Source organism: Halichoeres trimaculatus, unplaced genomic scaffold (genome assembly GCF_033239565.1).
Source record: "Halichoeres trimaculatus isolate MK-OKI-2021-1 unplaced genomic scaffold, fHalTri1.1 fHalTri1_scaffold_13, whole genome shotgun sequence".
NCBI lineage: Eukaryota > Metazoa > Chordata > Actinopteri > Labriformes > Labridae > Halichoeres > Halichoeres trimaculatus.
The window spans coordinates 22,538,228-22,550,876 of record NW_027437191.1 but is presented as its reverse complement, the minus strand read 5'-3'; the positions used below and the strand labels follow the sequence as shown (position 1 = coordinate 22,550,876).

Genomic DNA, 12,649 nt, shown 5'->3' with positions numbered 1-12,649 from the left:
TTCCGTGCAGTCCCTGGCCAGATCTTGAATGGTGTCTCATCACGAAGTGCCTGCTGTGTTGGCTGTGTTTTATGTAACCCTAAACCGATTTCTAACATCAGTCACTGAGGGAGAAAACATATTTAAATACAGCTGCCAGTCAAGGCTTCTGATCATAAAAAGGTTTGTGAGAGATCCTGTTGCAGTAAAAGAAATTACCTTGATGACTTCTGCAGATCTGCTTCTATTTTCTCTTCTAAATTGCAGAATTTAGAATTTTCTACCAACATGGAGCATCAGTGTTTACCCCTGTAAATAATGCACTTGGAACAAATGATTTCACATTTACACACTGGAGTAAGAAGAAGCTAAATCATCTCATTGACTCAACCTGAAACAAGCAACCCAAAAGGGACAGATACAGCTATGGCAACGTGCCAGAACTGCAGTCTGTCATATGACCACTAGGGTCTGGCTCCAAATATCAGTCATTTCTCATTAAGCCTAATGTTTAAATGCACATTTAATATATAAATATATATTTGCCTTTGTTAAACAAATATAGTGTGTAAATGGTTTGAAAACAAGCATCTTCTCTCTGTATCTGATCAACTGTCCCAAAGTTTCTGAAACTGGAGTTGTATTTCTAACTCGAGTGGTCTTTAAAAGCATTAAAATACTACCGTATTGGCAATGCTTTTGTTGTTGTTTTTCCTGAAGGCACCACCAGATCTAAAAGTATCCTGGTGCTAAACAGCCATATGATATGAAATTAAAGCTTGGGTTAGATTTCTATCTCCAGGTCTCTAAGGTGGGAATCCATCCTCTGTAAACACCCACCTCAGAGCCAAATCCCTCCATAGCTGCTGGTAAAAACAAGACACTCTTAACATCAACTTGGAAGACTTATTATCTCTTCCCTCAGGCCGGGTGTAACCTGATATATCATCCAGGACTGTGTTAATAATCATATCTCAGCAGCTTTTCCTTTCCCCTGAGACCCTGGAACATTCCTTCGCTGTGACCGTGACAGACTTTCACAGAGTCCTGTATGGGCTTTAGGGATGGGCTTTCAGAGCAAAGAAAACCATCAACAATGACTTAAACTAAAGCAGGAAAGAAGAAAGTTGATGCGGGCTTTATCTGAGTTTTTTTTTAAATAGCAGAGACACCTGCAGGGGGTAAGATGTTAGGATTTAATGGCTTCACACAGCAGGATGGGACTAGAAACGGGTGGTTTGGTTTGAAAAATCTCTGGCATCGGATATTTTTGATATGTCCCCTTTTTCAAAGGCAGTGTGGTCTGTATGATTGTCAGATCATGTGTTTCCGGTCCCGCTGCGTATTTGCTGGCTTTTTTTGCAGTGTTTTTTTTTAACATATTAAAGCTGGTTTATGCTGCTATTTTTCATACAATATCTAAAACATGAAAGAATATAGAGAAGACATCAGAAGGGATGAAATACGTCTTTGGAGGATGTAAGCAATTCTGGAAATGTTGTAAATATAGGAAACAGGATCTATCTAGTGGGGCCACGTTGTTTCGATCATAGCTACATTTTGGAGGATGTGCACACTGGTCAAATGCATTTTTTTCTCACATAGGGGGCACTGTGGGGCATGTATTGGGATGAAAACACTGGGTTCATGAATATTTTTGCTGCAACTGAATTTTGTGATGTGTTTCATTATGACTTTAAGCACATTGAGGGCACGCAACTTAGGGTTAAAGATAATGTGTGAAAGAAAGTGTTGTGGTACATACCACCTGAAAACTGGAACGTCAACAAGATTGCAGAATCCGAACTAAACTTGCACTTTGCTGTTGATATGAAACTACAAAAAGCTTCCATCAGCCTTCATGAAATCTCTGAGCTTATCTTATCTCGCTGTGTTAGTACATTTGGAAACAGTGTTATCAGAGAAACATGACAATGACACAAAGTCTGCTGTGACAGCTCTGTCTCAGTCAAGGCTTCAGGTACTTCAGCCTTTCAATCTAGAAGAAGAGGAAGTCCATTTCCTTGGCTGTAGTTAAAAAACTGTAACTTAAAGAAAATATGATCAAAGCTCACTGTTTTGGGTGCTCACATTAGAAATATTAGTTTTCCCTAAAGCCACAAATTTCTGTGTGACTGAATCTAGTCGTATGGTACTGAAAAAGTTGAGTTTGAATGACGTTCTTCTTGATAGCACGTTTAAGTCTTTATCTGAGGCATTTCCGACACCGCTCTCAGTATCAGGAAGATAGTACTTCACATCATCACATGAGAAACACGTTATCACTGGACTGTTCTCAGCCCGGCCAAAAGTGTCCATCAACCTCCTCTGCTTCATCTCAGTCTGCCTCTGTTTCACCCAAGGTTGAGCTATTCCAGCTCTTTGTTTCTCCTCTGGGTGAGATAACCGTCTGTTTATTTTGACATCGCCATGGAGAAAGACAAAAATGACACAGATTAGAAGGACTGAAATAGCGCTCGGGGACATCTCAGCCTTCAGGGTCAGTCTGATCTAAAGTCAGGGACACTGACTGCTCTTTAGGTTTTATCTATTTTAGAATTTAAATTTATCTTCTAGACATCCTCAGAAACAGTGGCATGCACAGACTTTTTGAAGGGCAAGGGTGAAAATAAAAAGAAGCACGTACAACGCTTACTTGGCGCTGAAGTGGGCACTCAGTTCTGCATGTTTTCCATGGCACTTTATTGACTGTTGGGCTCCTATGAGAGCACTTAAGCGTGGTTTAAACACCCAAGAGAGCACTTTGGTGCACGTGTTGGTTACCAAGTGGGGACTCTAGCATTATTTTTGGCTTCCAAGCAAGCACTTTTTTTGTGTTTTGGCTCCTGAGCAGACACTTTAGCACATGTTTTTCAACAAATGGGTCATGATGGGGAGCACAGGCTAAGTTAAGAAACTTACATTGTTTTTATGCTAATGGTATAAAATTTTTTATTGCTGATGTGTCGTTTTGTAGAGGCTACATCCAGCACCAGAGAACATATTTCCTCTGATTTCCCCTCAGCGAGCCCGCTCAAAGACTTATGGTGCTCATGGGTGTGATACATCCACCGCCTTTGACAGCCCACTCTCCCATTATGACAAATAACAAACACTAAATCGCCTCTTTATCTGTGGTGCGAGTAAAAATAACTTCCTGTCGCACTGAAGGAGTCCTGACTGAAAAGCAGCGGGGAGTAAGGCAGAAACACAACCTGCACCCCGCGTCACACCCTGCGGATCAAAGAGGAAGACTTGACTGCTATTGTGCTGTAAATCCTGTTGATATCCACACAAACATGACCCCTCTGACTCCAGCAGGGAGGGCCATAAACTCTCCGCAGACGTTTCCATTCAGGATTCCACTGCTGCTGAAGGCTGAGCCAGAGGAGCAGCGTGGAGAGGGATTATTCTGCAGCTTTCTCAGGTCAATGACACAGAGTCCAAAAAAAAAACCCTGCACAGGTGCAACTAGAGTTCTAAAAATTCAATTAATGTTTCTTCTTTTCTTGTGGTTTTAAATCATTAAATGTTGCTGTTTAAATGTATTCCACCTGTTTGAAACCTGAAATGAAACACATATTGTCCTGCTGATCAATCCAAACTTTACTTCCTCTGGATTAACTAAAAATCCTCAGGAACAATTACTGAATTTAAGTGTTTTTCCTTTTGGTAGAAGATTTAAAAACAAGATCCAGATTGCATTATTTAACAGATAAAGTATAACTTTATATCCTTAGTCTATTGAGACCAGGTTATGCTCTAAGGTGTGATAAAATGAAACTATAGTTGGAGAAAAACAGTCCTTTTGATGTCTCTTCAGAAATCATTTTCCTCTGTAATAAGTTTAAAGGGATGCCATAGTTCCCTGTGGACAACCAAGCAGAAAATGTGGAGCAGAAACAGGCAAACTGTCAAGCATAGGCTGTCATATTATACATAGACCAGCCTTTAATGTAAACGAAATGTGCAGAGCCCGGACTTCTTCAAAGATTAAAGCACCAGTTAGGAACTTTTTGCTTTTGGCATTTCCTGTGGACAAAGTGATATCACTTATTCCTGTGTGGGTTTCATGTTTTACTGGTTTAAAAAGTCTTTTCTGGCAAAATAATAATCATAAAAAAGGCAAATCATCTTCTACTAATTAAAAAAAATGCTTTAGAGCAGAATAACCTTCATTGATTCCCCATTGGTGGAAATTATAATGTTACAGCAGCTTAGAATAAAGACAGAAATGAAAGCTCAAAATGTGGTTATAGAATGAGAGAAAGTAAATCAAAATTTACAATAAGTACAAATTTACAACAAATGAAATACCAGATAAAAACTAAGAGTAACAACAAGTATGAAAAAAAATGGCTGATGCAGCACTGTTTCAACAGTAGTTGTTTTGAGTAACAACCACCCCACAGCAACGTTTGCAAGCCTTAAAAATAACTGCATGATGATAATAAATCTTCCCTCTGATAATCTTTTTATCTTTGGTAACTCATGCCAACACATCAGAGTTAAAAAAAACTCCTCACAGGAGCTTTATAAGACGTCTTCGTTTGATCTATGCACACTAAAGAACTGATAGTATCTTAGATTATTGATATCTGCAGCTCTGTATCTTAAAGCACCAGTGCCAAGACTGACTGAAAAGTCAAACATGGCACCCTGGCTCCTTTAAGTGAGGTTATTAAGGACATCGTCCTCATAAAACCATTAAAGATCATCTGAAGGGAATTAGAACATGTTGCTCAAAAGCCGCTCCACACCAGAAGTGATTAATGAGTTTGTGATTAGTTTTATTTGTTATCATGTGACACATCAAAGCGGTATTAAAGCCACCCCACCCAGTCATAATGACTTCTTTAGGAATGTACTACAGGGAATGCAGCAGGGGAAACAACAACACACTGACACTCAACGCAACAAGGGAAACAACAGCACACTGACACACAACGGAACAAGCCTCTAACGTATATTTATCATCACAACACTTTGGTTTACAAACCACAACAACATGGAGATCAGCTGTGACGTGCATAGGGTTATTTAATGTCTCTCTGGGGATGCAGGGTGCAAAGTTATTCCAGTGACATTAAAAGAAGTCTGCAAAATGATAAAATCTTTCATGCATATTGTGCCAAAGTCTCAAGCAGTGGTATTAAGTGTGCTTGCGTGTCTGCTTAGGTTCACTTTTCTTCCTTTTCCAAGCAAACAAACGCAGACATGGAAACAGGAAAGAGAAACCAAACAAGAAGTGTTCAGAGCTGTGACGTAGAAGCTGCTCATTCAACAATGAAGGAATCTAATCAAGAAAAATCTGTCTATGCAGAGTGACCAAAAGGCCTCAGTAGACTTAGATATCATGAGATTAAGACTTAAAGTCACAAATATGCAACTTTAAACTCTGGGAACTGCTTCCAGAAATACCTCAAAACCAGAATTTAAATATGTTCTCACAAGTGTTGTCACACGTCATCACTCTCCCCTCCTCGTACCGGGTGTTTTGGACCTGAGTGGCTCCTCTCCCAGCAGCTGGGTAAACAGCCGTGTTCTTGTCGTGGTGTGACATGAAATAATAACCTCTCCTGGTTCCAGACCTCCGACACACTGAACTCGTGACCTCCAGGGAAGGTGAGACAGGCCTGCAGAAATGTAGAGTGGAGGGAGCGCGGTGGAGACAGGTGGTGTTGTTTGTGCTTCACACGAGAGGTCAGAGCAGAGTTGGCGGCTGTGTGCTTTCGACCGATGAGAGCAAAAGCTCAACCTTTTTTTTTTTTAGTTTATTTTTGTTGCTGTTTTTTTTTTTTTTTTTCAAAAAGGAGGAAACAAGCATAACAAAAAAGCACAGCTCAAAAATAATGAAAAATAGGTCATCTTTACATCCTTATTTTATAATGGTGAAAATAAAGTCAACTTATACAATAGTGTTTCAGTAGGCCTTCAATAGTATATACACAGTCCATTTTCTCAGTTTTACAAAGAAAATACTTCCCATACTTTCAATTTCCGACACAATATTGATCCAGTCAGTCTTTGTTGGAGGATCGAGTTGCAGCCATTTTCATGTTACAGTTTTTTACAAGCTGCTAATAAAATCTTTAACAGGTTTGAATCCATCTTTTGAAAAGTGGTTAGCAATGTTACCAGGATATATTGTGGAGAATGAGCAGTCAATCCCAGCATCAAAACTTTAATCTGACTTTGTTCGTTGAATGAGTTTTCGCGGTTTAAATCTTTGAATTTATAACTGAGACAGTGGCGGCTGCTGGTCAGTCAAGGAGGGGAAGCTCATTTTTTCTGGCCTACATCATAACTTTATTTATTTAAACTTAAATTCTACCCTTCGTTTTTTTTTTTTTTTTCAAGAAAATGATCTGTGACCCTGTCGTACCAACCAGGTGTTTTTTTCAGGGACTTTACCAGTGTTCTCTCAACGCTTGTCGTTTTTAAGAAAGGTTAACTCACTAATGATCGATAAAGCCTCCGGATCAGTCCAGAACAACTGAGAAGATGCTCCGGCAGAGGGTTATACTTCAAGATCGCTGACTGGCTCATTGCACTGTCAATGGCCTCAGACAGATCATCCAATCATCATGCAGAAGCCCAGCGTCTAGGCCAGCCCACTGCCTCGTAGACCCCAGGAAACGCTGAGTGTCCGATGGGCGGGACACAGCCCAGCGTTTATCCAATGACCATCCAGTTTCCACAGTGGAACAACCCACTCTACGCTTCCCCGCTAAAGTCAGAAGACACTGAGTGTCTGTGTTAAAGCGCTGAGACGCTGTGGGGATGAATGAAAAGGAGGTTGAGCCAGTTACCTGTGATTGGTAGCTGATTCTGAAAAAAAGATGAAGGAATTCTAGCGCATATTTTGTCAACGAAATGTACACACATCAGTATATATCACTTTTTTGGGACATTTTAGGGGAGGCTGAGCTTCCCTTGTAGTCTTAGAGCAATCGCCACTGAACTGAGACTGGCTTCTTTGCGTCTCAGCCTTTGTACATAACAAAAATATCAATAAGATCAGTTTCAGGTTTCTCTAGGGGTTCAATTTTTTTATTGATTGTTGATCTACATTCTTTGAACCACACTTTGAAAGAAACTTTTGTCCATTGATTTAAACAATTATAGTGTGTCTCGAGAAGGATTTTACTAGCCAGTATGGATTGTAAAAGAATATTTAACTGTGACATTTCCAGATCTTTCCATTTTGCTGTATATTCTGGGTCACAGCAGCTTGCCAGAAGTCTCTTTAAAGTAGTCTGTTAAGCATGGCAGTGATCTACCTCCTTTCTTTTTGTGCAGTTGTTGGGCTCTGAACTAAAACTGAAACTGTTTTAAATTAACTTCAACTGGTAAGGATTGGAGCAAGTTAAGAAGTCGGGATGGTATATTCATTTTAATACTTTCAATCCTGTTTTGCATATCTAAAGGCAGATGAAATCACCTATCAATATCTGATTTTATACTCTGATTTATGGGTTCATAGTCACTGTCATATATTTTTGATAAGTCCTTTGGAATGCAGATTCCTATATATATTTAATCTCTGCTGAGTTCCATTGAAATCTAAATTTATAATTTCGAAGGGTTATCATTACAGTTTAAGATTTGTTTTTTCTTCTTAATTCAATTTGTATTCTGAATAGTTTCCAAACTTATCTAGTGAGGACATCAGTTTTTGAATACTAACCTCAGGATCCAGGGAAGAAATTAAAAAATCATCTGCAAACAAATCTTCTGCTCCGAAACTCATTGTTTTGATGCTTTTTCTTGATGTTGAAGAAACTGAGATTAACAGAGCAACACAAACGTTTATAAAGCTTTAAATCTCCTAAAATGACACGTGCTGCTTTCACCTTCAACCATATCTCAATCACATGGGCACTCATGAAAATGGAGCATCAACACAGTCGTTTCAGTGTCACAGCATGTCCTGAGGAGAGGCCAAACAGGTTGAAAGTAAAGACTCAACTTGTCCGACATGTTCTCAGTGACCCCGACATGTTAAGGTGCTTAAAGCTTCATGACTGACAACAACAACATCTGAGAGGTGAAGTTCTATGAAGCCCCTCACGTGCCAATGGTGTTCACAGTCAATTATCACAGACAGTAAACGCTGTGAGGGTTCATTGTCATCCTTCAGCCTTTAAACACAGACAGCTCAGAGAGTTTAAACCTCTGGAGAGATTTGAGACACTTCAACTAGAAACAGGACAGGAATTTAGGATCAATTTTTCAGAGGTCAAAGCTCTTTTGAGTAAAGCTATGAGCCCTCACTAGGAAAGTAACAAAGAGTTACTCAAAATTTAGATGAAGAAAAACTTGACAATTTTCAAACACATAGATTATAATATAAATTTTAACATATTTTAAATAAGAAAGTTCACTTCTGCTGCTAAATATGACAAAAAAAATTTTTTGAGTACTTCAGAGACAAATAGGGGAAAATGTTTGAGTAATTTTCAGGAGATACCCAAATACAAAAGCAAGAAGACAATGCAGGTACTTTTCAACCAAAAGTTCCTGACGAGTAGTTCTGGGAACTTAACCCTATGACGGCAAACATATTATATTTGATGTATGAGTTTCAAAGACCTTTATCTCATCATCATAATAAAGTTTCCTTTACAACGTATACAAAATAAAAATTTAAAAAATTGAGGATTTTCATTCCACTACAGGAAGCTATGGTTGTTTTTCGCCCTTTTCAGAATGGCTGCTCTCATTAAATCATACACATGCTTTTTTTTTTTTTTTTTTTAGAAAAATTGTTGTATTTTTTTTTGTTGCAAGAACAACATCTTAGTTATAACTTATTTTCAAAATAAGTACTTTCTGCACTAAATTAACATTTACCAAAAACTTTACTAAAATGTTGCCAAAGCTGCCCATTTTATCGAATGCAATAAAAAAAATAAACAAAATGTTACAGGAAAGTCTTTAATTTATTTATTTATTCTCTAAATTTATTTAAATTTATTATTATTATTATTATTATTATTACTATTATTTATTTATTTTTAAGATTTCAGTTAAAGGGTTTAATAAAGGCTTTAGTTCCAAAAAAAAAAAAAAAAAAAATTCTAGCTATTTTATTATTGTATGTGTGTAAACTGACTATGCTATTTAAAAACTTAATCTTAACATTGAATAATTAAAGAAGACAGAGCACTAGCTGAACTCTAGTGCTGTGTCTTAATGCTAAGGGCAGTAACGACTCTAGAACTACATGGTTCCTGTAGTTCATTGTTAGTCTGCCTGAAGTCCCATTAGGATCATGTAAATTAAAGCCAGTGAGGTATGGAGATAAAATATAAGTACACTACACCTCAAGACCATTAGAGGGCAGTAAAACAACAAACAATGTTATTCAGCAAAAATTAGCCTGTTAGCACCGAGGATATTCAGCCTGTGCTGGTTTTGATTATGCAATTTTGCACTCAAGATGGATTTGTTGACACTTGAAAGGCAACAAGTGCTTTCAAAAACACTGTGGGTGCTCCACCAATCAGAAGCATTCAGCTGGCAGGCCGCGCCTCCAAATGTTCCAGACATCTGGAAAGTACTGCCCCTCAGGTCAGGGTCATTTCAAGGAGTAGATCAATTACCCCAGAACTAAATTTAGACCCTAGTTCCTGCAGTTGAAAAACACACATAGTTTCTTAACAAATCAAAAAAAGTAACACTCTCTGAACAAGCAGAGTACAAGGAGTTTACCAATTTAAAGCTCACTGTGTTTTTATAAACCTCATGACAAGGGTGGAGTGTTTGTATAAACGTCAACACTTCATCCTATCTCAGTGACTCTGTGTCCTTTTCCTTCAGGGTCATCGTCCTGAATCAGCTCCCTGTGTTACCCTGCAGCCTCTCCCACTCCCCGCCTGTATCCTGCCGTCACTACGCAACCTCATCAACAGTGCGACCGATACACGCCTGGTTTGTATCAACTCTGACTCCTGAGAGGAGCAACACAATGAGATATTTTGGGAATCATTTATAACGTTTCCTGAAAATATTTGGCTTTAAAGAAGAGAGAAAATGTCAAATGATGCCAGAAGGAGCAGCTGCTTGTTGGGAGATGTGTTGTTCTTAGGAGACGGTGCAGTAAACGGATTCCAGCTTGGTTAATTAAATATGTGAAGGGTCAGGAGATGAAGTCGTTTATTATTTCATGTGGGATTTATACAGACACGTTCTCAAAAAGGAACTGTACATGAACTTAAACTAAACTCATCCTGGAGTAAGTGAGAGATAAACATTCATGTGAGTCATGGATGAAGGCTTCAGAAAGCTTCTGGCTTGGTTCAAGATTAAGTATCTCACTTGATATGTTGACATATGGGAAAAATTGATTAAATATTTACATATTTGACCATTTACTGTGCTGTGTTTGAGTGTGGAAAATGAATGGGGTTTATTCCCTTCCATTCACAGCACATCTCTATGTTTTTAACATGAGTTTTGAACCTTCTTTACACTTGCAGTGACTTTGTTTTAAGGTTAACAATATCTCTAAAAGGGTAGTTTTGTCCCATCAGTCATTAAACCACTACAGAATTCTGGACTTTTTACTTGCACCAAAAAAGCCTGGTGCTAGCAAGATGCTAAAAATGGCCACAGGGACTGTGTGGTGACATAAACTGAAGTATACTAAACACAGTTTTTTAACCTCCATCACCCACCACCACAGACTTTTGTCAAGTTGTGCATCACTCTTCTGTTTTAGCTTTCTTCTGCTCTTCTGTCTGTTTTTCTTTTTGCTAATCCCGCAAAAATAAAACCAAGAATTAATTTTCCTCACGGAATGGATGGATCTTGTTTTTTGAGTTCGTCAACTCACCTTTCACTTCTAAACTTTGCTGGCTGTTGTGGGTCACCCAGGAAAATCTGAGCCGCCCGCAGATAATGAATAGAAGCATTTTGAAATAATTGATTTTGGTACTGGTGATCCAATCCAGGCAAATATATAAAAAGTGAGACTATTTTAAGATTGCTTATCAAGTAAAAGTAAACTCGCTGTAAAATGTGGATTCAAAAACAAAACAGGTCTGTCTCGGGGGCTCCCTGGGGAAAAGAAGTTTTAACCATCAGCCTGGTTAATAAAACCCACTGGTTCATTCAGCAATGTGTAGTTCACAGGCAGCTGTGTAGCTGTTTCTAGTACCTGCCTGTGGCAACCAAAGTAAGATACAAACCTGAAAACATCACGTAAACTGATTCACCAGGAGTAGAGTGCAACAGCTGAGTCTCAAGTAAGAAGTCGAGCTTAGCTACCACTAACGTGTTGACGAAAAACTTAAATTGAGCGCAGCGAGTCTGGCTTAGACTGGTTGTAGCTGAACCTGGTCTTATTGGGATTCACGTAAACTTCACTTTACAAAAACCAAAAGAAAAAATAGGACAATCATTGGAGTCCTGAGAAGAAGCTCTAGAAGACTGAAACAGTTGCAGGAGTGGCTCTGGTGTCAAAAACTTCACAACGTAAAGAGTTTATGTGCTGCAGCATGTTTCCTTAAGGAGACAGGAGACCTTAGATTTTTTCTTTACCTTGAGCCTGAATATCAACCAAAATGACTGCTTGACAAAATAACAAAACAAACACGCTATCACTGATGACAAAAAAACACAGCTGCATCTAGTACCTGTCAAAATCTTCAAAAGTCTCATCTGTGTTTGCTTTCTGTGCCTCCGGAACAAAAACAGCAACTTTTAAAAACAGGTCCCCCATACGGAGCACAGTTTTAATACTGAGGACAAAACACCAAACATTAGAGCTATAAATGAGGAGGCCCTGAGTCAACAGCTTGCTGAATGTCTTCGTGACAGACATGCTAACATGTGTTTAGTCAGACAGATTTAGTAAACAAAGGATTTCTCCGTCTGAGAGCAAACACACAGAGAGGTTCTCAGCCTCACATAAGCCTTCAGTAAAGGCTTCAGCCTGCAGAACATGTACACAGGACCGACCCTGTCCCACCAAGGCTTCAGTCCCTCTGATGACATGAAGTAACACGACAGTCAGGATGTTGCCTCCAGCAAGAAAACAGTAAACGGAGGAGGTTTGCACGGATGTAGATAAAGCAGAGATACAGAATTAGAATGAAACAGAACTGCTTTGGGAATATTTGTATTGAGAGTGGTGCAACGTGCAGCAGGTTATGCTTTGCAGCCAGACGGGTCCTGTTTAAACTTTTTGAGTACTTTGATTGGTCAAGATCAAGCATGGATGGATGTTATTGGTATCATTTTAAAAGGGGATTGGTTACCTTATTTTTCTTTTTGCTTGTCACATCACTTTATGATTAAACTTTTTTGTTCTACAGATAACTTTTAACTTGATTTGTTTAAGGAGAATGCCTTGGATTTTTTTCTTGGATTTCCAAGACAGCATGTTTTCTTACTCAAAGAGCACCTCAAACTTACACTTTTTTTAAAGTTGTTTTTGTTGAGCTTTCCATGCCTTTAAAGTAATAGGAAAGGACAGTGGACAGAGCAGGAAAGGGGGGCAAGAGTGTACCACTAGGCCATCTGTGCCCCAAACTTACACTTTTGTCGAGTCCAGGCAGAGCGAGAGATTTTCCATCGTTTTGACCCCCAGTTATTGGATAGACTGTAACAAAGGGAAAGAGAAAGCAAAATCAACACTTACAACTTAAAACTTAAATAAGAT

General features: G+C 38.8%; 1 long non-coding RNA gene across 1 annotated transcript in view; it reads right to left on the bottom strand.

Annotated features, from left to right (window-relative positions):
* LOC141801783 (uncharacterized) overlaps positions 1-12,649 on the bottom strand; it is a 92,557-nt gene that overhangs the window by 71,488 nt on the left and 8,420 nt on the right. The window contains exon 2 of the long non-coding RNA XR_012599436.1: positions 12,525-12,589. This is a non-coding gene — a long non-coding RNA (uncharacterized LOC141801783). The remainder of the gene's footprint in view (positions 1-12,524; positions 12,590-12,649) is intronic.